The sequence below is a fragment of the Rattus norvegicus genome, chromosome 1 (genome assembly GCF_036323735.1).
Source record: "Rattus norvegicus strain BN/NHsdMcwi chromosome 1, GRCr8, whole genome shotgun sequence".
NCBI classification, from domain to species: Eukaryota; Metazoa; Chordata; class Mammalia; order Rodentia; family Muridae; genus Rattus; species Rattus norvegicus.
Window position 1 is genome coordinate 156,195,833 of NC_086019.1, and position 27,259 is coordinate 156,223,091.

At 40.7% G+C, this 27,259-nt stretch overlaps 1 protein-coding gene and 1 long non-coding RNA gene across 12 annotated transcripts in view; one reads left to right on the plus strand and one right to left on the minus strand.

The window, feature by feature from the left end:
* Positions 1 to 227: 227 nt before the first annotated feature.
* On the minus strand, positions 228 to 20,074 carry LOC100912031 (uncharacterized). Of its 5 annotated transcripts, XR_005499309.2 has the most exons (5): positions 19,967 to 20,074; positions 19,404 to 19,608; positions 18,645 to 19,115; positions 11,283 to 11,528; positions 228 to 11,184 (listed from the first exon to the last, which is right to left on the minus strand). It is a non-coding gene; the product is annotated as an uncharacterized LOC100912031 (long non-coding RNA). The 5 variants fall into 5 exon arrangements; XR_010063106.1 differs by having other exon boundaries at positions 11,283 to 19,115; positions 19,967 to 20,060; XR_010063105.1 differs by having other exon boundaries at positions 11,283 to 19,608; positions 19,967 to 20,070.
* A 230-nt stretch (positions 20,075 to 20,304) lies between these two features.
* Positions 20,305 to 27,259, plus strand: part of Rab30 (RAB30, member RAS oncogene family) — a 94,642-nt gene continuing 87,687 nt past the window's right edge. For 5 of the 7 annotated variants that reach the window (NR_174183.1, NM_001399387.1, NM_001399388.1 and 2 more), the window contains 1 exon segment: positions 20,305 to 20,441. The gene's annotated coding sequence lies outside the window, so the exon portion shown is untranslated. 7 annotated transcript variants of the gene reach the window in all.

A 27,259-nucleotide genomic window follows, 5' to 3' on the forward strand; every position in this document is an offset into this window, starting at 1 on the left:
AATGGATGCTTTCAAAAGTTTGGCTCAGGGGTTGGGGATTTTAGCTCAGTGGTAGAGTGCTTGCCTAGCAAGCGCAAGGCCCTGGGTTCAGTTCCCAGCTCCGGGGGGAAAAAAAGTTTGGCTCAGCATCTTTGTACCTGGAGCAAGGCTTTAGTTTTTATCATGTTATACTCCCCAGTGAGCCAGTGAGCTAGTTATAGTACCAATTATTTTCATTACACACACACACACACACACACACACACACACACACACACACACACACACACACACACAGCAAACCATATGCCAAAAGGTTGCTACTTTCCCAGAGTTGCATGTGTAGTAAATAGCAGAATGAACGTTAAATCTAGTATTTCTTTGAAATTACTGACCAATCCAGGTTTTTCTATTTTAAGCTCAGTCACATTTCTTTTGATTTCCTCATAAATCTTACTATGCCCTTATTATTTGCCAGTAATAAAAGAATCTGAACCAGTGTTTGCTAAGGATGTTATTCCTACTATATAACTGCAGGTCCTGTGACTTGGACAACTGATTTCTAAGTGGAGTGTACAAGATAAGGCAGTAAGGTATGGTACGAGGGTAACTTCTACTTATGTCTCCTATTTAAGTACTAACCAACAAATTTTCCACTCATTTGGATTGAGGTTGGCATACTCTGTAGGAGCTTTGCTTTTCTGCTCTTTTGCAGTGCTGGGCAGTTGAACTTAGAACCTTATGCATGCTAGGCACGCACTCTGCCTTGAGCTACATTGCCAGTGTCCTTTCACAAACTAACTTTTTTATTTTGAGATGGCCATGCTAAGTTGCCACACTGGTCTGAAGCTTTTTTTAGCCTCCTGCCTCAGCCTCCCAAATAGCTGGGGTTACAGACCTAATTGACGATCTCACTGAAGTCCTCACTCAATTCCAGGCATCCTTGAACTCACAGTGAGCCTCTTCTTGTTGGGTGCATGGTACACACACCTATTCCAACTTTATTCTACCTATTTAAAATGTTTTTGCCTACATTTTATAACATGTTACCTACAAAAGTACCTATAATTTGAGATGAGATGTATCTTACACATATTGTGGGTATATGTTAAAATTAATTTGACATTATTGATTTAAATACTGTCTACCTTTTACCAGCTAAGTGTCTAGTATATGAATGCAGTGTTATTCAGGAATAGTAACCACGAACAGTAAGAGTCCCATGCTAACCTGGTGGTGGTGGTGGTGGTGCAAACCTTTAATCCCAGGCCTTGGGAAGTAGAGCCATGCTGATCTCTAATTCGATGAGACCAGCCTGATCTACAGTGTGAGTTTCAGGAAAGTCCCCAAGGATACATAACGAAACCCTATCTTGAAGCTTCCCCTACCAAAAAAATTAAAATTGTGAGACTCTATATCAATATCAGGTTTAGTTCTTAAGCCCGAGGAAGTAGAGGTGATTTTGATGCAGATATATACATATCTCATGACTTCCACTATTTTACCTCAAATAAACAACATAATTTGATCTCTTTGGAGACATTTTCTTGGTCTGGAATTAGAGAATTTGCTGCAATTATACTAATGCTGGATCTACAAACTGTTCTGTGAGAAGTCCTAGAAAGAACTCCCTCTGATCTTTTCCTTTACTGTTGGGCAGACCCAGTGAGATGGTTCTGGGGGGTAAAGGCACTTCTCCCTAACCCTAACAACCTGAGTTTGACTACTGGGCCAAACTGCATAGTGGAAGAACAAAACTGATTCCTGCACATTTTCTTCTAACCTCCACATATGTGCAGTGGAACCCCCCCCCCCCCACCACCACCAAAAAGCCATAAAACCACCACCAGCACAAGAACAAAACAATCCAAAACAAATGTAACTTTAAAAAGTTTTAAACCGGAGTTGGGGATTAAAGTTTTAAACCACATAATGGGACTTCCCACCCAAAGTCTACTGTGAGCACTGATTCCTGGGCTGAGATCCCCATCACTCTACCTGTAGGGTTCACGTTTTCTGCCCTGTGCACCTAAAAGTGCAGCATAAAACTGCAACAATATATCTGAAAGCATTTTCTTTTTTTGTTTGTTTGTTTTTCCAGAGCTGAGGACCGAACCCAGGGCCTTGTGCTTGCTAGGCAAGCGCTCTACCACTGAGCTAAATCCCCGACCCCCTGAAAGCAATTTCTTGACTGTGTCTGCCTGCCTGCTAAATAACAAGCTCTGCTGGAGATAAGCCTGCTTAATTCATAGACTTTGGGAGTGGAGAGATGGCTCAGTGGTTAAGAGCACTAACTGCTCTTCCAGAGGTCCTGAGTTCAATTCCCAACAACCACATGGTGGCTCACAACCATCTGTAATGAGATCTGATGCCCTCTTCTGGTGTGTCTGAAGACAACAATATATATCTTAAGAAAAATCCATAGACTGTAGTACAGACTGACCTTAGCTATGTTACTAAGTCTCTCTTAGGCTACTATGCCATCTGAAAAACACTTCCTAACCAAATGACAGGCCCTGAAATAAAGTACATAGTTCATTTTTAGGTGCTCAGTAGAGGTTATTTTCATAATTTTTCTTACCTAAAACACTACATCCCGCTTTGGATGTTTGTTCAGTAAAAGAATGATTTACTTTTTAAAGCTGTAAGATTCTCTTGCCAAATATGACTTTCCATTGAATAAAGTCTGTTTACTGTGTCAGATACCCTACTTAGCAAGTTCTACTCATTTTTCTTTAATATTCACAACCATATGAGGGACTGATAAAAGGTCAATTTCAGCCAGGCACATGTGGGGTATACTATAATCTTAGCACAAACATAGGAAGATCATTCCAAATCTAAAGCCAGTTTGTTCTACGGTTTATTCATGTCAGCCAGCTATCTAGCAAGATCTGCCTCAAAAAATAAAAATTTGAATGTCACACATAAGAAAACTGAGTTCTAGTAATTATGTACAATCGAATGCTAAAACAACTAGAACCCAGGACTTTCTGACTCTGGAACTCACAAACTTGTTGCCTGCAGATTAAGGGTTTAAATAATCAAGTTTCATCCCCGCTTAGAGCTGGCCTTGTGGTTCTTATTGGCCAGCCCCAAATAAGCCTTATACATTTGAAATCAGAGCAAACACTGCCTAGGGCGTTTACAAATACCTCCTAGAGACTCTAGCATTACCTCCCCCAAAAGGCTGTGCCCTCTAGAAAGCAATGTGCACAGCAGTGCCAGGAATGAGATCCTTTGAAGTATACAGCCTTGAAATCATCCTGCCCAGGCACTGGCCCATCTGCCTTCTCTGAGTCAGCTGGCCGGCAAGAGGGCCAGAGGCTCAGATGTAATCAGTTCCTAAACTGGTCTGACTACACCACCTCTGCCTTCCTTAGCCTGCCATATCCTTCCAATCTGATCTTACCACAAGGATTCTTCTGAGATGGAAGGCATCAAGTCTCAAAGGGCACACTGATTCCCCTGAGTGCTTCCCAGACAACAGAAGTGACAGCCACACTTACTTTACAAATGATGATGACAATTCTGAATGTTTCAAGGATAATACTGAGGTTGATTATAGACTCTGGAGTCAAATCAGCCAGGGGTCAAAGTCCCACCTTTGCATTATTGTTGTGCAAATTGAATAACTTTACATTTTAGTTTTCTTATTATCAAGTTGGGGGTGACAATATTAAGCCTCTTACTGAGCTGTTTAGAACGATCAAGTGAGAAAAACAAATAGGAAATGCATTAAAGGCCCTTGGGACAGTGACTTTAGCCACAGTAAGCATTGTTTTGCTGTGCTGTGCAGCCCAGAGCGTGTGAATGAGATCCTAGCATTCTCCACATACAGGTGGTGTGAAAATTAAAAAGGTCCTGGCACATATCAAGTGCTTAGAGCTTGAGTCCCTTTGGTCAGCAGACTCCCTGTTCCATACTTTATGAACAGTAAACAAATTGGATTCTTCCACCATAGATGTACTTGAGCTACAGTCTTGTTCTCATAGGCAAATGCTTCTCCAGCTTCAGTAAGCAGATAGCTGCTCTGGTTAAACTGCAGTAAGTATTCCGTGGCAAGGGGAGGGAGGTTGTAGCTGGTCTTCGCTATTTTGTGGGTTCTTTTCCCCATCCTTTATACCCTTCAGTTTCACCCCTTAACAGTAGATAGGAGAGAAACATGGAGAGAGGAGAAAGGTGAGGAGGAGGAAGAAAGATGAAGAGAGGTGTGTGTGGGAGGAGACGTGAATTTAACTTTTGTTTCCTCTTTGACCAAGGCTACTAACAACTGAAACCAACCTCCCTAAATGACCAACAACCACTAACCCTGTCTCTTGGGGCTCTTGCATTTATGTATCTTCTCTAAAGTTCCCAGAATTCCTAATGTCACACCATTGCAGAAATTATCTGCAACCGGCAAAACCTAGATCTGCTTGTGCTAAATCATGAGGCAAATCATGGACAGTAGCTGCAAACAGTCTGAAGCAGCCCCACATCCCTAACCTAGGATTAAAACAAAAGCACGTTTTTCCTTTTTTTTTTTTCAAAGAAACCAAAAGTTCCAGAATCTCCAAAAATGTTACTACAGGACGGCCAAACGGGTCATGAGAAAGCATGCACCTCGTAGTACCACTCACTGTTTTCTTTTAATCAGATTAATCCTCACAACTTAATGGGGCATGCCATATTCAAAGTAGAGTATTTGCTTTACCTGCCATTTTTATCCACTATAAAGCAAGATAATTGTTTTTTTGTCACCATTGTTCATCCAAATAAAATGTCAGAGGGGCAGATCTAAAGGATTCCAACTGGATTTCAGAAGGTAGAAAACAAGAGTGATCACTTATTACAAAGCCCAAAATATGCTGTCTATGTGTGGGCAGTCTTCATTTCTTTATCTGTAAAACTGTATACTTCAAAGGTACATGATATCTTGTCTCCAACAAAACAGAGATGTTTAGGAGATCATGAGGGTGGATCTTAAGTGGAAGAATAGAATATTTGACATGATATAAAATACATGAAATATGAAAACAGAAGGGGGAACTATTTTAGGAGTATCAGCCTGAGGGGGAATAGGGAGAATGGAGGTGGGCAAGATAGAGGGATAAAATAGAATGAGGGATAATCACACACACACACACACACACACACACACACACACACACACACACACACACACACGTGCAGAAATGCTGATAGTGAAATCCATTAGTTTGTACGCATAAATTTCTTTAAAAAATATCTAGAACCCTAGAAAATCCTGACTTTTTCAACACTATGTAGTGGCACCACACTGTCTTTGTCCTTAAAGTGGAGGTCAGTAGAAATAAATATTCTGAACTGGTCTAGTGACTGAGCTGGGTCTGGTGGCACAGGCCAGTAATCTTAGCCTCTCAAGAGTCTTAAGCAGTAGGGCTACAAGTTCAAGATCTGTCTGAGGAAATTTCTGACCTATGACCAACTGAGTGAAGAACTGTCTAAAGATAAAAAGTGGAGAGAGTATCTACCTCGCCTTGTTTCCACCTCTAGTACAGGACAAGACATTTAAGAGATTTATAGTATGTTTGTTTTTTAAAGTTATGTTGTTTCTAATATAATGCAGGGTTCTTTTGTGAAATCTGTTTATCTCAATGAGTGAAGGTATGTACCATGTACCCTGGGGCAAAACAGTCTTTAATCCCAGCACTCACTGAGGCAAAGGCAGGTGGATTCCTTAAACTTAAGGCCAACTTGGGTTTGAGAGAGCTGCCTATCTTAAAACAGTAACAACACAAAAGTATTCCATGTATAAAGTATCTAACACATGGTAAGCTTCAAATGTTACTTTCATTTATCATGTCACATGCATCCTCCCATAACAAGTCATAAATGAGCCTTTGCTGTGAGAATATGTTATCCCGGATAGGAAAGAATGCATGGTATCATTTCTCCATGTTTGTACACCCATGGCAAACTATAAAAATCCTTAAATAATGTGGGCTAAAGGCCCAACATTTGGCACATAAAAGGTACTAAATTTGTCAGGTAGTAGTGGTACGAATGTTTAATTCTAGCACTTGAGAGGGAGGAGGAGAGATCTCTCTAAATTCAAGGCCAGCCTGGTCTACCGAGCTAGTTCCAGGACAGCCAAAGCTACACAAAGAAACCTGTCTGAATAAAAAAAAAAAAATCAGAAAAACAGAACCTTTAGACATAAGAATATAAAAAGAATGTCAGTAGCTGTAGATCCAACAGAACTCAGATTATGGAAACGTGACTGAGAGTCAGTTGAGCTGCCTCTACTAACTTCAAGTTAGATCTGTTATTTAGATCCAATCACATGTAATTTAAAGAGATTATGTTAGAATTTCATTGATTTTTATCTCTAGTTAAATTTAGAAGACAAGCCAGTCTTGGCGGCACATACCTACAACAGCACATTTGGGAACAGAGACAGAAGAATCATGAGTTTGAAACCAATATAAGTGAGACCTTGCATCAAAAGCAAACCAAATTGGACCTTTTCAAGACATTTTAAAAGAGGCAGGAAAATTAACCAACACAAAAAAAGAAGTTACCGGCAGTTAAGAATATGGCTGTGTAAAGATTTAGAGGCTACTCTTCTTCAGGACTTATCTCTTTCATTCCTCTGAGAATCTGGTTTTACTCAAAACATCACACACACACACACACACACACACACACACAGAGAGAGAGAGAGAGAGAGAGAGAGAGAGAGAGAGAGAGAGAGAGCGAGCTATGCCATGGCCAGACACTATTTTCTTTCCAAATTCTGATTTCCATTCTGTATCTAATGGTTAAATTATAACCCAATAAATATATCCTTTGCCTTTCACAGATCTTACTTCCCCCTTACACCCAGAAGCTTAAATTAGGAGTTAACAATGGGTAGCAAAAATATGCTGTTCTCTTTCCTTATCTGTATGCTACAGAAGTCATTGTCTTAACTCCAAAAGACATGAGGAATGTTGGGCATGGTGACACATGCCTTTAATCCAGTCAGGAGGCAGGTCAATCACTGAGTTTGAGGTCAATCTGGTCTACATAGTGTTATCTAGATTACTAGGGACAGAGGGCTGAAGTACTGTGGTCTGGAGGTACTGTCATGGTGAATTTGCTAAAGATTACTGACCTGATGGGATTGGGTATGGGGATGTGCCACATAATACTGTACAGAAAGATGCTTGATGTTCTTAAGCAGCCCCCCCCACCCCCCGGAGCTGGGAACCGAACCCAGGGCCTTGTGCTTGCTCTACCACTGAGCTAAATCACCAACCCTTAAGCAGTTTCCTTAAAATACACCTTATGGAAAATACACAGAGAACAGAATAGCAATGAGAACCTGATGTTAAAAAGTTAAGACATGTTTCAGGATGGTCAAACACAAATGGTGATGCTTCAGGCTGAAAATGAACAAAGTCTGGCAAAAACCAAATCCAACACACACACACACACACCACAAACCAAACCAAACCAAACCACCAATCAAGAAAACCAAAAAACCAAAAAGGTGCAGTGGAAGCCATGGGAACTATTAGTGGGAATGGACAATTGGCAAATATGATCATTGATCCAATGTCTAATAGTTGATAGGAAACTGGTATAATTGAATGTTATGTTAAAAAATACAAATAAAGGATCATTCAAATATGGCTTTCTGGAAAATGACTTTAAACCACAAAAGTTTTGGGGTGACATGAGACTTCTGTGTGATGAAGCTGCTCTGGACCTTGAGTGTGGTGGCACTTTTATGACTTGTTTTTATGAAAATTTATAGGACCATGTAGCAAGAGGGTGAAACTGAATGTCAATTTAAAAAAAATAAGATTTTAAAAGAAACAGAAAAAGGAGCTCTATAGACTGTCCTCCATTTGCTCAGGATAGCCAGCGTGGCATTGCTGTGTAACTTTGCAGTGGTAGAGATTTCATCCCTGATGGGAGCGCTTACTGGGAAGATGTCTTTAGAAATTCATTTTACTTCTCTGGAAGCAGGATATCTATCTATTCCACCCAAGGTTAAAGCTGGCACCAACAAGGGAATGGAAATGGACAAATTAGTAGGAAGGCCTAGGATAGATGAGAATGAAGATCAATGCTAAAAATTTAAGATAGGGTACAAGTGCCCAAGGAGGCAAAATGAAAACCAGACTGAGTAAGGAAAAAGTGATGGGCTTCAATTGATATTTACTCCCAGAATCCTCCATGGAAGCTTACCTTGAGCTTATTATCTCCAGCCTCCTATTCATAGCACTGTCTTGCCACTTGACTTATCTAATATTTACCATTTATACATAGCTTAGGCCAGCATGTATTTGGATTGATATTGAATTATCATAGTATAAAATTAATACTTCCATTAGAATGACAGGATAGTACTTATACAACTTTTGGTTTGCAGATCTATTTCTGTTAAACTCTTTGTAAGATTGCTAGGCTCTCATGGAAACTGTTTATCTTGGTGTCTCAAGAATATCTACCTTTGAATTATCTGACACCTAGTGGATATCCGATGAATATTTCCTGAAGAAACAAACATCTTGAGTATAGAAGGGAATGTGAAATGGTCTAATTTTTAAAAGAACTGTACAACTTATTAGTATTTTTTTTTGTCTTTTAAAAAAAGTTTCCTATAGCCTAAGCTGTAGCTTACTCTGAGCTCACTATGTAGGCGAGGAATACTTGAACTTCTGATCTTCCTGTCTTATTTCTTGAGTGCTGCAGGCAAATACAGGGCTTCATGCAAACACTATCAACTGAGCTGCAGCCCTGACTCAGTAGTTTATTTCACAAATATGTCAACAAATAAGAGGGCAGAGCTTTTAATTATGTAGAATTTGATCACAGAGCCCATTACTTACATGTTGTTTTAATGTTAAAATGTGTAAATGCAGATCCCTTAATATCCTTTCATGAATTGCTACAGCTATAATTAAGCAAGTAGATCTTTGTAAGTTAAAAGCCAGTCAATATATGTAGCCATCTGAAGACTAAAATTAGTGCCTTGTATATACAAACATGGCATGATTATACTACTCTCCCAGATCTCATTAAAATTTGAAATTGTGTATTAGGAGGTTAAGAGCCCATTCCAGCACTTACCTTGGAACTCACAGCCACCCAGAGAATCTACGTCTTTTGTTGGCACACACACACAACCTAGGCACTTTAGATTGAGTCTAAAAATATATTAAACTGAGGGCAGGTCTGTCTTTCATCCATTCACTTTGGAGATATTTTGTAGGCACATCTTTACAAGATACACTTAACTATGTTTTTAGGTCATGGCACTCAATGAATTATGACACAAACCTTAACATATATTGAGCATACGTGCAGCACATTCATGCAGATGCACATGGAGGCAAGAGGGTGTCAGATCTCCTGCAACTTTTGCAAAATTTGTGAGACATCAAATTTAGGTACTGGGACTTCTATAAGAGCAAGGTCTCTTAAGTGATCTGCCATCTTTCCCATCCCTAAGAGATTTTACTTCTAAATACATGGGCCGTTCTATGTGTCCCTGTTGTAAACTAGTCTATTACATCCAATGCTAGGTCAAATTTTGAAGGACTAAGCAATCCACCAGTTGTATATTTAACAAGATATTCATTTACCAACTATGCTACAACTACTGTGTACATGCGAAGCAGAAGAAAAGGCCCAATTCATGTAACACCGTCTGGCTGCTAGCTGTAGCTTGCTGGTGTGTGAACAAGTCTTTTGCTGCAGGAAAGAGGAGTTAGAAAGTAGATGATTTTGTACTTAGCTTTTGGAGAGAGGGCATTATAAATCTTGAAGATTTTCCTACCTCTATTGGTTGACTACCATTTTCTAGTCAAGTGATAAAAGGGTACATTCATTCCTAATTATCTTAAAAAATTGGCTGAGGGAGGTGGCTGTGAGCGCTCAGTGGGCAGAGGCAGGCCAGAACATGAGGTCAGCCTGGCTACAGAGCAGATTCTTTGACAGACCAAAATTAGTGCCTTGTATATACAAACATGGCATGATTATACTATGGGGTTACAGAAATCCCGTCTTAAAAACACAACTGGTTGAGTTTATATAGGCCAGGCTGTCCTGGAAACTCTACACCAAGCTGACCTTGAATATCCTCCTACCTTCATGTCCCCAGTGCCAGGACTTAAAAGCACGTACCACCACACCCAGTTATTTATTTTTTTAAACAAAAACAGAAGCCAGAAGCTGGTTAGAGAAGCCAGCAATCGCAGCTTTTGGAAGGCAACCAGAGTTCTAAATTACAGGCTAATCCAATCCATCTCAAGACCTGGTGGTGGTGAGTGCGGGAAAATAGGACCAGGAAGACGGAGTGGATGTAGCTCTCAAGGAATTGGTGATGCCTACTGGTTAACTGTGAATGTTGTTCTATCATCCGGCTGAAGTTTGGGTCCCAACAACTAAGTTGGGTACCTCATAGTTACTTAGTTAACTAGGTACAGGGAGATCTGGCACCTCTGGCCTCCTCTGACATCAGCACTCACCTATACCTACAACCCACAGAAAGTAACCCCTTAAATAATACTAGCACTCAGGAGGCAAAAGCAGATGGATTGCCAAATTTGGGGCCAACCTAGTCTATAAGGTAAAACCCTGTCTTAAAAAGACAGTATTAGGGTTGGGGATTTAGCTCAGTGGTAGAGCGCTTGCCTAGCAAGTGCAAGGCCCTGGGTTCGGTCCCCAGCTCCAAAGGAAAAGAAAAAGACAGCATTGTTTTTAAAACTGTGATAGATCTGCTGTACTTCAGTAACACATGGCCCAGGCATATTAACTGTTCTGGAAGGGAAAGCCCTTTATCCTATATGCTTAGGATCAACGAGGCAGTATTTAGCTCCTGGAACTTAGCAGTGGTCTATGTGTGTATTGTAACAAGTCCAGGTCCCGCTAGGTTGACATTAGGAATCACTGAGCTCAGTACCTGTTACTAAGGACCACTCACAGTTAAGTAGTATCAGTACTGATAGGGTCAGATTCTGATCTAAGGTTCCTATGCGGAGCAGAGGGCCTTGGGAATCATTCTTCACTTATACTATTGTGTTTGTTCAAAGAGAATTTTTTGTCTACATTGCTTTTCATTCTGGACAAGTATGTGAAAATCTCTCTGTATGTGTATAAGGATTAAGAACTGTTGAATTGTGAGCTATGAACTCCAAAAATCTTGGTATTATTTTTCGCGGAGAGTGGAGTTCATCAACGGTTACACTGTAAAGACAAAATAGAGATAATTACTATAGCATAAATATATACATTTAAGGCCTTAAAAATGTATGCAATTCTAAGCTAGGAATGGTGGTACATACCTTTAATCCCAGCATCCAGGATGTTTTCTGAGATATGATCTTGGAATGCCCAAGCCAGTTCTTAACTCAAACTTCCCAAGTCCTGGTATGTTTAATGAAATCATGCACAGATGGTGTGCTTTAAACAGAACTTTTGTCACCAGGTCTGTATGACAATGGTTGCTGCACTTCTTTGGGATATGTGCAGAAAACATACTCAAAAATGTAATTTTTCTTTTTGCTTTTTCTTGATCCAAGTAGCGGTTCCTGTGCAGTGGATTTAAGGTTAAACAAACCTGTTATATTTTCAGCTCCTTTCCTTGTTAAAGGACACTGTCAGGCGCCCTTGTTCTTAAGGTTTACATTGTGTTAGTGTATAATGTATATGTGAGTTTAGGCTGGCAGACATAAGGTCAGAGAACAACTTTACAGAGGTTTTCCTTGTAAGGTGGGTTCTGGGGGTTGAAACAAGTCAGGTTTACCTGCTAAGTTACCTGGACTTGTGCTAAAATTTCAAAACTGGTACCTCCTATAGCAAGCAATGAAAATGATAGCTAAACATGAACTGTCACTATTTGTTCTCTGTTGAGATTATAACCGTATAATGCTGATATTCTTATATTAGAAACCACCTCTTCAGTGTCTACTTATTGAGCAGCGTAATCCCAGGTATTGCTTCCATGAAGCTCCTTGAATTTACTATTCTCCAACACTGTACTTGTGTTACTAAGCCCTCACTAAACATATACCAGATGTACTAGACATAGCCAGGCCCACATTTTCAGTACACCTGTACTGGAGCTGTGAGAAACAAATGGATGATTCTAAAATGGATGTTTCACCATTGAAGAAAGATTTCTTTTTTTTTTTTTTTTTGGAGCTGGGGACCGAACCCAGGGCCTTGCGCTTCCTAGGTAAGCGCTCTACCACTGAGCTAAATCCCCAGCCCCGAAGAAAGATTTCTTAAATTCATGTATTCTTTTTTTTTTTTTTTCCCGGAGCTGGGGACCGAATCAGGGCCTTGCGCTTGCTAGGCAAGCGCTCTACCACTGAACTAAATCCCCAACCCCCACCTCTTTTTTTAAAAAAGATTTTGTTTGAGACAGGGTTTTGCTGTATAGTCTTAGCTTTCATGGAACTTGCTCTGTAGACCAGGTTGGTCTCAAACTCAGATCCATCTAAAGGTGTGTGCACCACCATCCAGCTCAATAATTTTTTTACAACGTGCACTTATGTCTGTGCATTGTGTGCTTGATACCCAGAGGCCAAAAGAATTAGATCGCCTGAAAAAGGACTGATAGCCCATAGTGAGCCACCTCTCCAGCCCCTTAAATTTATTTCATATGTATTTTGAATTAAACGGGACGAGGTCCATGTTTTCAATGTTGAGATAAGGTTTATATTGTACAGGCTGGTATCTATCCTACTCCCCTAGCCTCCTCTGTGCTAGGTACCACTAAATTTGCCTTAATTGGCCTTAGGTACAGTAATGAGAATAGTTAATAGAATTAAGGTCCCCCCTGCTCCCAACAGACTTTCTCTGTGTAGTCCTGGCTGTCCTAGAACTTAGTCAGTAGATCAGGATAGCCTGGAACTCAGAGATCCACCTGCCTGACACTAAACCCTAACAAGTGCTGGGATTAAAGGCACGGATCACCACCACCCAGCTTAGAATTAAGTTTTTAAGCATAGAATTATCAATGAACATAAGGTATTCCAGGCTTATAGACAGCACCCCAAAACTAGGTATAAGTTAATTCTTTACTTTTAGTGACTTTTATTAAAATCTGAATGTAATCTGGGAAGAGGAAAGGATGATCAAAATGAATTAAAAAAATCTCAAAGAAAAATATTACAATTTGGTAAATTTCAGTGTGTGCTTTGTGTTTTTCTATTTGTACTTTTTATAATAAAGAAAAAAATCTGGGCTGGAGAGATAGCTTAGCGGTTACGGTTAAGAGTTCAATTCCTAGCAAACATCTGTGGGTTCACAGCCATCTGTAATAGGATCCAGTGCCTTCTGATGTGTCTGTCCACAGCAACAGTGTACTCACAAACATAAAATAAATAAATTTTTTTAAAAATAAAGAAAAATGCTTAATGTAAACAAATTACAGTATTAGCAGTAAATGTCTTGAAGTACATTTTCTTATAACATTCCTGCAGGCACTTTGAAATATGTCTGCTGGACACTACTTGATAACCTAGAGTTTAAAAAAAAATGTAGTTCTCTGTAACAATTAAAAATTTAAGATTTATTACTCTCTTCCTTTTTTTTTTTCTTTTTTTTCCGGAGCTGGGGACCAAACCCAGGGCCTTGCGCTCACTAGGCAAGCGCTCTACCGCTGAGCTAAATCCCCAACCCCTATTACTCTCTTCCTTAATTAACCCACTGTACTTTATACACTTAAAGAAAGGGGAGGGGGGATCCATGATACTGAAACAGGGTATGTCATGACTTGGAGGGGCACAGGTATCATTGTATCTCCAGGCCCTTAAGCTCAGTACACAATTGTTATTGAATAAAAAATTTACAATTGGTTCAAACTGTGGTTCAAATATTGACACTATTAAGTATATTATAGAGCAGTTTCTTATTCAATACCTTTGTTTTAATAACACATTAATAATCCCCAATTTACAATTTCCCTAAAGTAATTATATTATTTACCCACTGAATCTAAACAACACTTACTTACATGGTTGGACAATATGCTTCACTGAGTATCTAATGCTCTAGTATCTGTCTTGGAATTGTAACAAGGATGAGACACACTGGGAACTAGGCTTACAATTAAGAGTTAGGACTGGGGGTTCGGGATTTATCTCAGTGGTAGAGCGCTTGCCTAGCGAGCGCAAGGCCCTGGGTTCGGTCCCCAGCTCCGAAAAAAAGAAAAAAGGAAAAAAAAAAGTTAGGACTGGACATATCACTCAGTGGCAAAACAAGCATTTGTAAACACAAAGCCATAGGGTCAATATAGGTGTCTAGTAGGGGCAGGGGACTCAAGTGAATTAGGACCATCTATATGGAGAAATCTGACTTTGGTGGTAAATTATTCATGTTGGTGTTTTCGGTTATTTTGTACGACAGGATCTCATTATGTAGTTCCTGTTGGCCTTGAATTCAAGAGATCTGTCTGCCTGTCTCCGAACTTAGTAATGTGCTAAGATCATTTTAAAATTCAGGACTGATTCAGACCTCACTCCTCTAAACTGACATCATAGTCAGTGCAGGAATGGAGGGTCTAGACACTAACAGTCTTCTTTGCACTTTGGATTGTGGAGTTCCCATATACCTGTCAGTCTTTAAGCAGGCCATCCAACCCGTCTGACTTTAGGGATCTGCATATCACATCTCCCAAATGGGTAGTTATTACTCAGATGCTCTCATTATTTCCATCTTTAATGGGAAGTTTTCTGGTTAACTGTAAATTGTATATGCAGAGATTTTATATATTATATAGGGTATTACTAAATATAGTATTGATGACAGTTAAAACTGAAAGAACATGGATTTATAATACAGAAAGTCAACTTTTAATGCTTAAAAGTGGTAACTTTTAGTTTAGTGGATCTTAGTGCATAAAGTTGTTTTTCCCTCAGATTCTGTCCTAAGATCATACACAATACTGCCGTTGGGAATATTAAGTACTTTTCTTCATATACTTCCTTAATTCTTTGGACAATTCAATGAAGTAGGCAAATAATTTTTATACCAGTAAAAGCCCAGAATTAATATGCCAACATCATATGAAAGTGAGACTCATCCTTCTATTGCTAAAGCCTACACTAGATGACAAAACCAACTTTCTGCTGATCTATTGTGACCATAGGTATCTACTTACCTACCATGATGTATAGTAGCTGAAATGGCTTGACAAATACTTTAGTTTTACATCAATCAAACAGTCTTATTTGCACTTTGGATTTTGGAGTTCCCATACACTTGTTATTCCTTAAGCCGGCCATCTGACCCATCTGACTTTAGGGATCTGCGTATCACATCTCCCAAATGGATGGGACATACATATTCTATCATGCATGATAGAATTACTTCCCATGTCAAATACTTTTTAAGCCACTTCTGTCACAGTACTGAAGTATCTATCCTCTAAAAATTTACTTACCTCAGCCATGACAGGCTATAAGAAACTCATTTTTTTGTCAGCATGGTGGTACATGCCTGTAACCCTGGCCCTAGGGAGGCAGAGGCAGTAGGATCTCTGTGGGTTCAAAGCCAGCCTGGTCTACACAGTGAGTTCTAGAGCAGCCAGGTAAGGCTATGTAGAAAAACCCTGTCTCAAAGAAACACCAACTTATTTCTACTTAACTTGAAACTTATTCTGGAACACCTCACAGTTATTAGTTACCTAATTAGCTTAGTAGAAAAGAAAGGGTGGCGAGGTGTATCTCTGTCAGTTTCAGGCCAGCTTGGTTTTCACAGATAGCCCCAGGATAGCCAGAGCTATAAAGAAAATCTGTCTCTGGAAAAAAAAGGTGGTGGTGGTGGGGAAGGTATGTGTGTATGTTCGGGGCAAGTGAACCTTGATTTCTAGTTTTTCATTCTATGGTACTCTTACTGTCTTTGCTGTTATTCCCCCCCCCCCCCCACTTATCTTTCTAGTTATCTCTCTAGAGAAAACAGGTAAGTAATGAGATAACTCCAGGCAATGTAAAGTTGTAATTTTTAACTGTTAGAATTGGATTGATGACATGTACAGAGGGCTAACATCGCCTTCAGTTGCTTCTCTCCTTTTGCATCTTTCATATCTACACAATCACAGATTGTCAGTAACAGAGACCAGTCACATTCACTGAACATTTAATACTCTCTCCAATAATGGTTTTAAAGATCCCATTTGGGTTTGATGTGCATTAATGAAGTGTAAATACCATACTTTAGGATGACATTACTCAGTAGGTAAGGTTCATGGTCACTGCTTACAACATTTTTTTTTTTTTGAGTAGTGTCATATAAAATGCACAAAACACAAGTTTGGTTATATGGGCAGCGAAGACTTGAAAATGGCAATTATGAAAAGAAAAAGAATTCAATGAAAAAATTTCCTGGTTTGACAGGAATTCCCCACACAGTCTAGGCTGGGCTCCAAGTCACAGTTTTCCCTCTTTCTACCTCCAGTGCTGGGTTTTAGAAAGAAACCCAAACCACTGAGTATTATGCAAGAAAATTACTGCAAAAGTATTTCAGAGATCCTTTTCTTTGCCTTTTTGGCTGGGTTTCCCCAGTAAGTTTAAATGTCCTCAGATTGCTTTAGGGCGTGATCACTGTACACGACTTAGGACTAGACTTTACTTTCTAAGAGGGGATTAAGAAACTAAAGTCTGGGGGCTGGGGATTTAGCTCAGTGGTAGAGCGCTTACCTAGGAAGCGCAAGGCCCTGGGTTCGGTCCCCAGCTCCGAAAAAAAAAGAACCAAAAAAGAAACTAAAGTCTGAGGATATATCCTCTTGTGAGAGGACAGAGTTGGTTCACTTGTTGCTTTTCAAAAGATCAAGTTCAGTTACCAACACCCACATGGTGGCTCAAAACCACCTATAACTCTAGTTCCACGGCAATCTGACACTCTCTTCTGATGGCAAAATACTCAAGTATATAAATATTTAAAAGTAAATATTTAAATAAGTAGGTTGTTGCTTCTAACACTTAAAATAAACCTTTTAATTCTACCTGCCCCTACCAAGATTTATCTTTTAGAGATTCAAACCGCTTATCTTCATTTGATACCTGCTTTGCTCTATTCCATTCATTCATTCCTTAAACCCTGAAATCTGGTGACTCTTCACTATATTGTTAACTCAGAGTTTACATGAAACATAACAAAATTTAGTCTTCATGGGGAAACAATGCTAGCTTGGAAAAAAATGCTCAGGAGTCATCTCTAAAGCAAAGATAAAGTCAAGTTTTAGAAAGACACAAACATAAACACTGGACATGGAACAGACTCAGGGACTAAAATTCAATTAAGGCATACCTAATGCCCAGCATGATAATCACACAGAAAAAGAAAGCAATCAATTTAAGTATGCGTCACCCTTAAAGAATTCTCAACTGTGACAGTGTTATATCATGTAACTGCCAGTAATCTATGCTACACAATAATCTGTTGCTAGTAAAGGTCACTTATTACATACAAGGAACATACTATTTACTTGCAGTATTGCAACTATAATTGAAGGACTCTAAGACATTACCCACAGTAAGCTTTATATAGTACCACTTTAGAAGAACATCATTCTAAATTATTTTCTTATACTTACAAGAACGGTTTTGCATAGTTTTTTTTTTTTTTTGTATAACTGTGTTGATAGCTCAAACTCTGAGCAAACTAAAACCCATTGGATTGCACTCTTTATATAGGTGAAGTGTATAAGTGAATTTCATTTCAATAAAGCTGTGTATAAAAAAATACAAATCAGAAGATTCCAGTTTATAGCAAATTCTTGCAGACAGCATCATCAAAAATTCTCAAAGACCTATGAATGTATACCCACTTACCAAACTGGTTGCAGATGAGCATTTCTGCATATCTGAATTTCTGGAAATGGTTATATTTATTAACACATATAGTTTATCAGCATATATTCTTGCAAAGACATGTTTTCTAGTGCCCCTTTAATTATCCAAGCCTGTTAAAATCTGAGAAATGTGATCTTAAGATAAGGAAAGCTTGCTTTTCTAGGTAGTCATTAATTTAAATCTGATGTCATTTAGATTTCAAATTTTGAGAGACATTTGTTCCATTTACCTTACTTAAACCATGTAGGAAATCCAGCAGCAAAAATCTATGTGAAAGAATATCTAAAATATGAAAAATTTTAGTTCTCTTATTAGGTAAAATGAAGATTTACTCCAAGGGAAAAAGATAAAAAACCCCCAAACCGTACTTGCTAAATGATGTGCCTATCTGTATCAATGTAAGGAAATGGGGAGTGGCATTTACCATAATCAAAGAGGTCTGAAAGATACATTTTTTTTCCTGGTAAAATGTTTTCCCATAAGTTTCTAAAGAATATGGAATTTTTTTCCTATGAAAGTTAAGACTTAATTTGTAGTGTTTATAAAAGACACTGATATTTTTTCCACACATTTTGGTTGACTATCCATTATATAGAAGGCTAGAATACTTCAAATACATGACAAATTTATAGAACCCATCACATTATATCGGCCCCATTTTTCACACTATTTTCATCCAACCTGTTATTTTCTTTCAATACATCAGTCTTCCACATAACTCAAGCTAAGGTTATTACTCATATAAATATCTTATTAAAACAAAGACTCATTAGTCTGAACCATTTCTACATTTCAATCAAAGGGCAGAAGAGAAACGGTAAATACTGTTTCCTTTTTGGTACTTACCATCATTACAGGTAGAAGAATCGTCATATTTCTGAGGTTTTTAGGTTGCTGAAGTCACAAGAATGGCTTTTGCCACTTCTGGGGCTGCTTCTCACAACATAAGCCAAGTCTTTGAAAACTGCCTATTAACTACCATCATCTCCATATATCTTTGAGGGTTCCTATTGTGTTTTGGCAATTTTAAAAGCAGCCTGCCTAGCTTTTTGAAAGGAAGATCTACATGTCAGCTGAATTTTATTAACTTCTAACAAAGGCACAGTGTGTATTTTCACTGATACAAACAAACCAGTGCCAGGGATCCAATCCAGGGTCTTGACCGTGCTGTGTGAATCCTCACCACCAAGCTATGCATCTCCTTCGAAAAGCTCAGGAGGGAAAAATAAAATACACAAATTATGCATATCAGCATTTTTAACTTCTCAGAGACCCTCAGCAGGTCTTCTAGTATCTTTCTCTAGTGAACCTCAGAACCTGAAAAACAAACACACAGTACTGTTTTAGTTACTGGGGAAAAGGTGTAATTTGAGATGCAGAGCAAATAGGCTCCAAAGTCCTTTAAGTAATCTGAATGCATTTTCATTGGTGGGTAAGGGAAGGGGTTGATGAACGTGTTAACTAACATTACTTGCATGAAGATGTCACAACGAAACACATTATTTTGCACAATTAATATAGAGGTAACAAAAAAGTTTTCCATGGTTATCAACTTTGAATACAAGCATTAGTTCATTCAGCATCAGTCCGAGTAAGATTGCTTACTTGTAGTCCCTTTTCAATGTCGTTTACATTCGCTGGTGGGGTAAGAAAGATTAAGTGCTAACTTCTTCTGGTAGATACTTCCTTTGTCATTATCAGGGCAAAGCTATAATCCTTCGTGATCATGTTATCTACCAAAGATTGCTCTGAGGTCCTTTGCAATCCAGGACGTAACGAAAATTCAGTGGTTGGGGCAGGGGTCAGACACCTGAGGAAAGACCACGGGGAATGGAGAAAAATGACAAGTCAAAAAAAAAAAAATTAACCTAGGCTCCACTTTCACGGTGCGAGCTGGCTTTTCGTCCTACAGGGGCGAAGCCCGCCGTCCCGAGTTCCCACACCACAACAAAGACACCTTTTGCCCAGATAGTGCCCAAGAAGTCTAAGGGGGTCCTACACGCTCAGAGGTAAAACGACGCCCTGTGTCCCCGGGTAGCGAGGCCTTGTGCAATCCCTGCGATGCCATTTCTGGCACGACAGCCCTGCCGGTCCCCAGTGTAGCCTCCGTCTAGTCCTAGCCGATGCGCGAGGCTATAAGTTCTATATCCTCGCCTCACCATTCTCACCATGCCACCTCTCAGCTCCACGAGCCCCACGAAGCCTTGGCCCGCCGCAGCTCCAGGGCTCCAATATGGCGGCCGGCCCGGTCCCTTTCTAGGCGCTCTGACCAGAGCATCCTGGGTATTGTAGTTCCAGCTGTAACCTCTGCGTCTCTCCCGGACTTCAAAGGACTACAAATCCCAGAGTGCACAGTTCTGGAGCATGGCTATTGGGGCCGCTCGGACAGAGGGATGATGTCATTGCAAAACCCTACTGCATTCATTGTGCTACGGTCTATCCACCCCCCGCTCCCCCCCGCTGCTGCTGCTGGGCTCGCTATTGCCGCTCGCTCCAGCTGAGCCCTGAGTAGCAGCAGGACCAGGGCAGGGACTGACTCCAGTCCTTGGACTTAGGACACCGCAGCACCTTCTCTTGCGTGCGTGACTCATTCGTATATCATTTCTGTTTATGCCTGGGGTGGGGAGAAAAATCCCAAACCAGGTGAGTTGAAGTGATTTATTTCAAATCGTTCTCCCAAGTTATTCCTCCAGCTTAGTTCTCAAGGCTTTCTTTTGAGAAGATGGGGCCGGGAATGGGGGTATGAATTCGGTAGGTTCGCACTAGCGCTGCTAAGAGCTAAATCGCTCTGTGCAATTTGGGTCACTGCAAAGAACAACTCCTGCAACCTGCCCCCGCTAGAGCACTGGTGCTTGCCAATTTCCTCGCCTCAACTCCCTTAACCTTTTTGAGGCTGTTGAGAGGGGGCTGGGCTGGGAAGGATGTTGGGAAGTGCACTTGGAAAACACGAGGAGGGCAAAGGTGGGGAGCTGCAGTACTGTCATTCCACGGCCCCACTGCTGAGGTTTGAGTGGGAAAGGGTGATATGTGGGGAGAAATGGAGACAGTGATTTAATGTGGCCGTACTTCTTGGGAACATTTGTGTCGCTTGGACTAGCACACACTATTTTTAAGATGAGCATGTTTCTCTTGAGTCGCTTAAGTTTCGTGGGGCTTTATTTTATGTGTGCATGTCTGTGTCGTTTGTCTCGCCTTTTTCTGCTGATTTGAGGTGACAGTGTCCTTTAATGGTGCACTCCGTGCCAGTCAGAAATATTTCACGTGTCTAGGGAAGGTTCTCTTCGGCTGCTAGAAGCTGCATTTTTGTTAAGCGTTTTTATTTTTTGTGTTCTCCCGACTGCGGGATTCGGGATGGTTTGGAAGTGGAATTTGTGCTTGTATGAGTGTTTTAAATTACATCGCAATAGGATCTTGCCATTGACAATGGTACTGTAACAAGCTGCTGTTCCCGAGGCTTGTCTCCACTCCGAAATAACGGTTTGCAGACTGCAGACGGAATCGATTAGGGAACCTGGGTACTATTTTTTTTTAACACTTTAGGGAAAGGAAAAGTTGGATGTGGTATCACCCTTTATTGGGCTTTACTGAAAGGTATCCAAGAACAGTGAACCTGACCAGGGAAACCAGGGAGCATGGTAGTGTGTTATTCGAATTTTGTTTTTCAACGAGCTGGCACATTTAATAAAGCAGGCACCATTCTGGCTCGTATGATGCTGGCTCTCCTCATAAGAGTTACAGGGATGAACACTGCAATAAATATGCTCCTTTGAGATAAACAGCTGGTTGGCTCCAGAACAGATGGGGCCAGTCTTAGCTGAGAGATGTACAACCTTGGAAATGAATGGACTTTGGGTCAACCACACCCCCTTTAGGAATGTCAAAAGAAGGAGAAATGCCAGAGTATTTGCTCAACTCCAAAAGGCTAAAGCTTTTTCACAGCCTCTGCCAGCGCTGGAGGAAAAGTCATTACTGTCTGCCTTTAGCTTCTGTGAACCAATTTTATTCATTTTTAATTTAGATGCCCAGGTCTCCAAAGTTGGGGCTGCCGGGTGACACGTTGTTAAATGCTTGATGTTTCAGAATGCAAAGGACAGTCCATCCTATGGGCTTTGTGAGTGGAGGGATTTATCGGGGTGCAGTGAGTAGTGGTTAGATGTGGGAAAGGATCAGCACACTGGATTTGCTTCTTCCCACACTTTTGTGATGACACTCTGCCCTTCTTTTCTGTGCCTTTCCTTCTCTCCCTACCCCATTCACATCTCTCCAGATTCCATTTTCTTCCTTGTCCATTTGTAGTAAATACTGCTTTTTCTCTCTGAGGATTTCCCCTGTGTCAGGAGAGGATCACGTCTCCTTTCCTAAGTCACTTTCCAAGCTCTGTACACCACCCTCCACGCCTTCATCCTCCCCTCCTGGAAGGAACGCTGGAGTTAGAGGATGCAGTTCATGTGTGGCTCTTTATTCAGAGGCCTCTTTGAAGAGGCATTTTTTCCCCCCTGGAGTCTGTGCTTGGCAGGGTGACTCCGGCGAGCCTGATCCCAGGGCTGGGACTGTGCTTTCCATGGCAAACATAACCTGGGCCCAGGAGCATAGGGACAATGAAATGCGGCCCTGGAACCCTGGCGTCTTCCTTTCCACAGCACTGCTAAGTCCCCGAGGTTTAGCCAAAATGTCTTAGTGCTTTACACAAGATGCTCCCATTGTTCCCAAAGTAGTCTTAAGTAGCTTCTGCTTCGTTCAGGACTTGCGTTTCTTATCCCCATGCCAGGGAGCGGTGGCAAAACAGTGTACCCTGTTAGTGAGATGCTGAGTGGCTGTACAGGCACTACTGCCTGTTGGTGTTTTGGAAGGCAGTTGGACTTCCTGCCATTTTGTCTTCTTTGTGGAAGAAAGAAGTTTGTTGTTCTACGTTGCTCTCCCCAGGACCTGGGTGTGGTGGCAGCTGTATCTCTTCTTTACTTAACCTGGAATTTAAAGGCCATTGCCCATTTGAAGTCTGCCAGTGTGACAGTGATGAGACTTCTTTTGTACCACCTTGCTGTCCTAACCCCCCCTTTCCTGCAATACTCCCTCGCTCCCCGGGGGGGTTTTCAGTGAGGAAGAGGAATGAGATGAAGGTCAGATTAGCTGTCCTTATGACTTTTAAGAGCTGCAAGTTTCTTTCCGCCTCAGTTTGCACATCTTCAAAGGGACACCAACCCTTGCTTCTTGGTTTCCTTGTTTTTTTTTTTTTTTTTTTTTTTTTTTTGCTATAATCCTCCATGTCCAGAAACTTCTTCTAACAGCAAGTGTCAGTTGAGCTGGTACTGTGTGATAAGAACTGTGGTGCATCCAGGAAGAGAAACGTTACCCCTGCATTGAAGTACTCCAAGTGTCATGTATGCTTCTTCCCAGGAGTTTGCAAGATGGGATGAAAGTACTCACTCTGACTCTGTTCCCTTTTCTGGTGTAACCAGGGAAGGTTTCTTGTAGGAAGTGGCGTTTGAAGGGACTTGAGTGGTCAGACTTAATTTGAAGTGGCAATGGGAGTTGCTTTGAGTACAGCAGTTAGGCTTTGTAGGCAGAGGCACATTCAGCATACAAAGAGCGGTGAGTAGGGAGCGGGAGCTGGAAGAGCGGGGAGAGCCGGGAGCCTGGGCAATTTTGAATGACAAGGTGATTTTGGTCTTCATCCTCAGGGTAGTGGCAACTTGGGAAGTACTTTAATTAGCTAGATGAAGATCACATGTGGAATTACATTACCCCCACCCCAACCCCCACGGTTAGGGAGAAGGCTCCGTGGGTAAGCACACTTGCCTTGTAAGCCTGAGGACCTGAGTTCAGTTCCTAGAACCCATGGTGGAAGGAGAAGATTGACTCCTAAGAGTTGTCCTCTGACTTCCATATGTGCTGATGTATAGGACACACACACACACACACACCCCAATAATAAATGACAGATATTTTTTAAAAGCTAGAGGCGAAATTGGGAGGTGTTTGGCCAAGTTGAGTTGGTGGAGACATAGTAGCAGGTCATTTCTGGAGTTTTGGCAACAGGTGATGACACTTGACTCTTGGAGGAGACTGGAGAGAGGCTAGGTCTAAAAATTATAATTGTGTAAGTGTATTATTGATTGATTAGATGTGAGAATAGGAAGAAAAAGTAGACTATGGCTTGTGTATTTCCTTTTTAAGCTATCCAGATGACTTTTACAGAGAAAGAGACAGCTGACAGGGCACCCGAGTTTGTTCAAGAAGAGGTGGGGTAGGACTCTGGGTTATGCTGAATTTGAGGCCTCTGGAACCATCTAGGTCATATGGTTGTGTAGGCTGTGGCATGGTAGTCTAAGGAAGAGAGATATAATGAGGCTAGGATAGGGTACTGGTTATTTGTCGATGTATAATATTGGGAATGGCATATTCATTTTCAGGGTTTAGTTTTCTCATCTATAAAATGGGTTTATCCCATGACAGTAAACCAATATCAGATGTAGGTGCATCATGCTAGGAATGCAGCATCTTTCAAGACATTTCTCTGAAGGGAGAGAGACACGTGAACAAATGGAGGGGTGAATAGCAGTTCTAGAACAGCACAGCCCCTCAGGAGGCATTCATTCTTGGAGGGTGGGAATTTAAGGATGTGGCCCACAGCTTTCAGCTCTAGAAATGAAGACAAGGAACAGACTCAGGGAGGGACTTTGTGTGTTTAACTGATGGACTAACCTAGATCACTAAGGAGACCCTTCCTTCCTTCCTTCCTTCCTTCCTTCCTTCCTTCCTTCCTTCCTTCCTTCCTTCATTCCTCCCTCCCTCCCTCCCTCCCTCCCTCCCTCCCTCCCTCCCTCCCTTCCTTCCTTCCTTCCTTCCTTCCTTCCAAGATTTATTATGTACATAGTGTTCTGCCTGCATGTCTGCCTGCTCACCAGAAGAGGGCGCCAGATCTCATTCTAGATGGTTGTGAGCCACCATGCGGTTGCTAGGAATTGAACTCAGGGTCCCTGGAAGAGTAGTCAGTATTCTCAACCTCTGAGCCATCTCTCCAGTCCCTCTAAGGATACTTTCCAAATAAAGAAAATTTTCAACATATCGAAAGATGTAATTTGTAATAATGAAATGTCAAGTGTAAATGCTACTACCAGATCATTTTCTGAGACCTATATAGTTTTTGAGGTGTTTTGCGGATAGGTTTTAGGGAAATTGAGAAGGATTTCACTTCTGGTTTCTTTTAGGGCCCAACTTCCTAAATTCAAGTTAGTTTCTCAAAAATGATTCTAATGGCCCATAATATCCCCTCAATCAATGGGCTTTTGCATTTACAGATAAACAATGTCACACCAGATAAATACAACTGGGTGAACTATTTACAGTATTTTTCTGTAGTAAAGAAAGAATTTTTCTGTAGTATGAAAAATTCTCTAATCATCTTTCCTCCCCCCTTATTTTCTTGCACAGGAAGGGTTAAAAGTCAACAGTCTACAATGTTATCATTACTTAGGATATCATTGCTATATTTTCTTGGCTGTAGTGAAAAATGTGGCCAGTCTTTAAATGAACGTTTCAAGTAAAGGGGAATTTTGTGTGACCCACAGACAACTTATTCTCAGGTTCATTCCCATAGGAATCTAACCTTTGAAAACTAGAAGCCTCAACATTAGCCTATCATAAAGGTTCTTGGGATTTTATTTTTCTTCCAATGCTGTGAACCAAACCTGTAACATAAGGGTCCTTTGAAGGTGTACCAGGAAGACAGGACCCATGAGATCACGTGTTAATTTGTATGTGTTTTTGTGTTATAATTCGTTTGTGTAATCCTGCATTTTCTCTTATCCTTGTCCATGCTCCTGACACATACCTTAACTTCTTTAAACCTGTTTGGTAGTAGGATCGTTGTGGAGATTAAATGAGAATATATTTTCAGATTTATTTGTATATGTATAAGTGTGTATAGTCTCTCTGTGTGTGTTTAGTGCCCTCAGAGGCCAGCAAGGGATATCAGGGGATCATTACAGATGATTGTGAACCACCAGGTGGGTACAGGGAACTGAACCTGGGTCTTCTGTAAGAATAGCAATATTCTTTTTTTTTTTTTAAAAAAGATTTATTTAGGGGCTGGGGATTTAGCTCAGTGGTAGAGCGCTTACCTAGGAAGCGCAAGGCCCTGGGTTCAGTCCCCAGCTCCAAAAAAAAGAACCAAAAAAAAAAAAGATTTATTTATTTACTATATATAAATACACTGTAGCTGTCTTCACATACACTAGAAGAGGGCTTCAGACCTCATTACAGATGGTTGTGAGACACCATGTGGTTGCTAGGATTTGAACTTAGGACCTCTGGAAGAGCAGTCGGTGCTCTTAACCTCTGGAGATGTCTCCAGCCTGAGTAGCAATACACTTAACCACCAAGCCCTCTCTCTAGGCCTGAGAATATATTTTAAGCACCGGGCACTAAGACTGATGTATAACTGGTGTTCATGGTGGTTTTAATTTTTTTTTAAGATTTTTTTTATTTGTATGAATGTTTGACAGTATGTATGTACCACATGTACCTGGTGTATGCAAAGGTTGGGAAAGAATGTCAAGTCCCCAAAACTGAAGTTACTGATGGTTATGTGGGTGCTGGGAACTGAATTCAGGATCCCTACAATGGCAAAAGTGTTCTTAACTACTGAGCCCTCTGCTCAGCCCCATGGCAGCTATTTTAAATATTACCTTTATTGATAACTTTCAAAGTTTTATTTATTGGGTGATGTCTATTTAGTACTCACAGTGACAAAGGAGAAATGCGGTAACGAGCCTAGCTAGAATTTACATTGTCAGTGCTGAGTTGCTGGAGTAGAAACTGACGTTTGCCAGATATGTTTAACTTGCATCTAATCATGAGGAAATGATTAAACACATCCCAGTTGTGGAATGCGCTATACACAGGAGCTGGCTTGTGATCTTCACAACATCATGAATGATTCATGGAATAGAATGAAGGGTAAACATTAAAGAAGGTTAAAGAGATAAGACAATATAAGTGGCCTGTAATCTTTGATTGAAGCCCTAAAAACAAAAGAAAACAAAACTTATTGTGAGGATGTTTGGGGAAATTTGAATGGGAGCAGGACATTAGGTGGCCATTAAGATCCTTCTTGAAGCTCATGGGTGAGGTCTGAGTTCAAGGTCAGCCTGGTCTACAAGAGCTCCAGATAGCCAGGGCTAAACAGAGAAATCCTGTCTGGAAAACCAAAACCAAATAGCAAGCAAACAAACAAAAATAAATCCTTACTGGTGGTCCTTTGTTTAGTCCAGTGTGTGCTGCTCTTAAATGTTGTTTTTAAGAGTGTCACAGCAGAACAAAAAGGCATGTTTGTGAGGCACTTCTTGATTGATTAATGTAGGAGGGTCCAGCCCACTGTGGGTGGCATCATCCCTAGGCAAGTGGTTCTGGCAGGTATAAGAAAGGTACCTGAAACTGAGCCTGGAAGCCGGCAAGCTGCC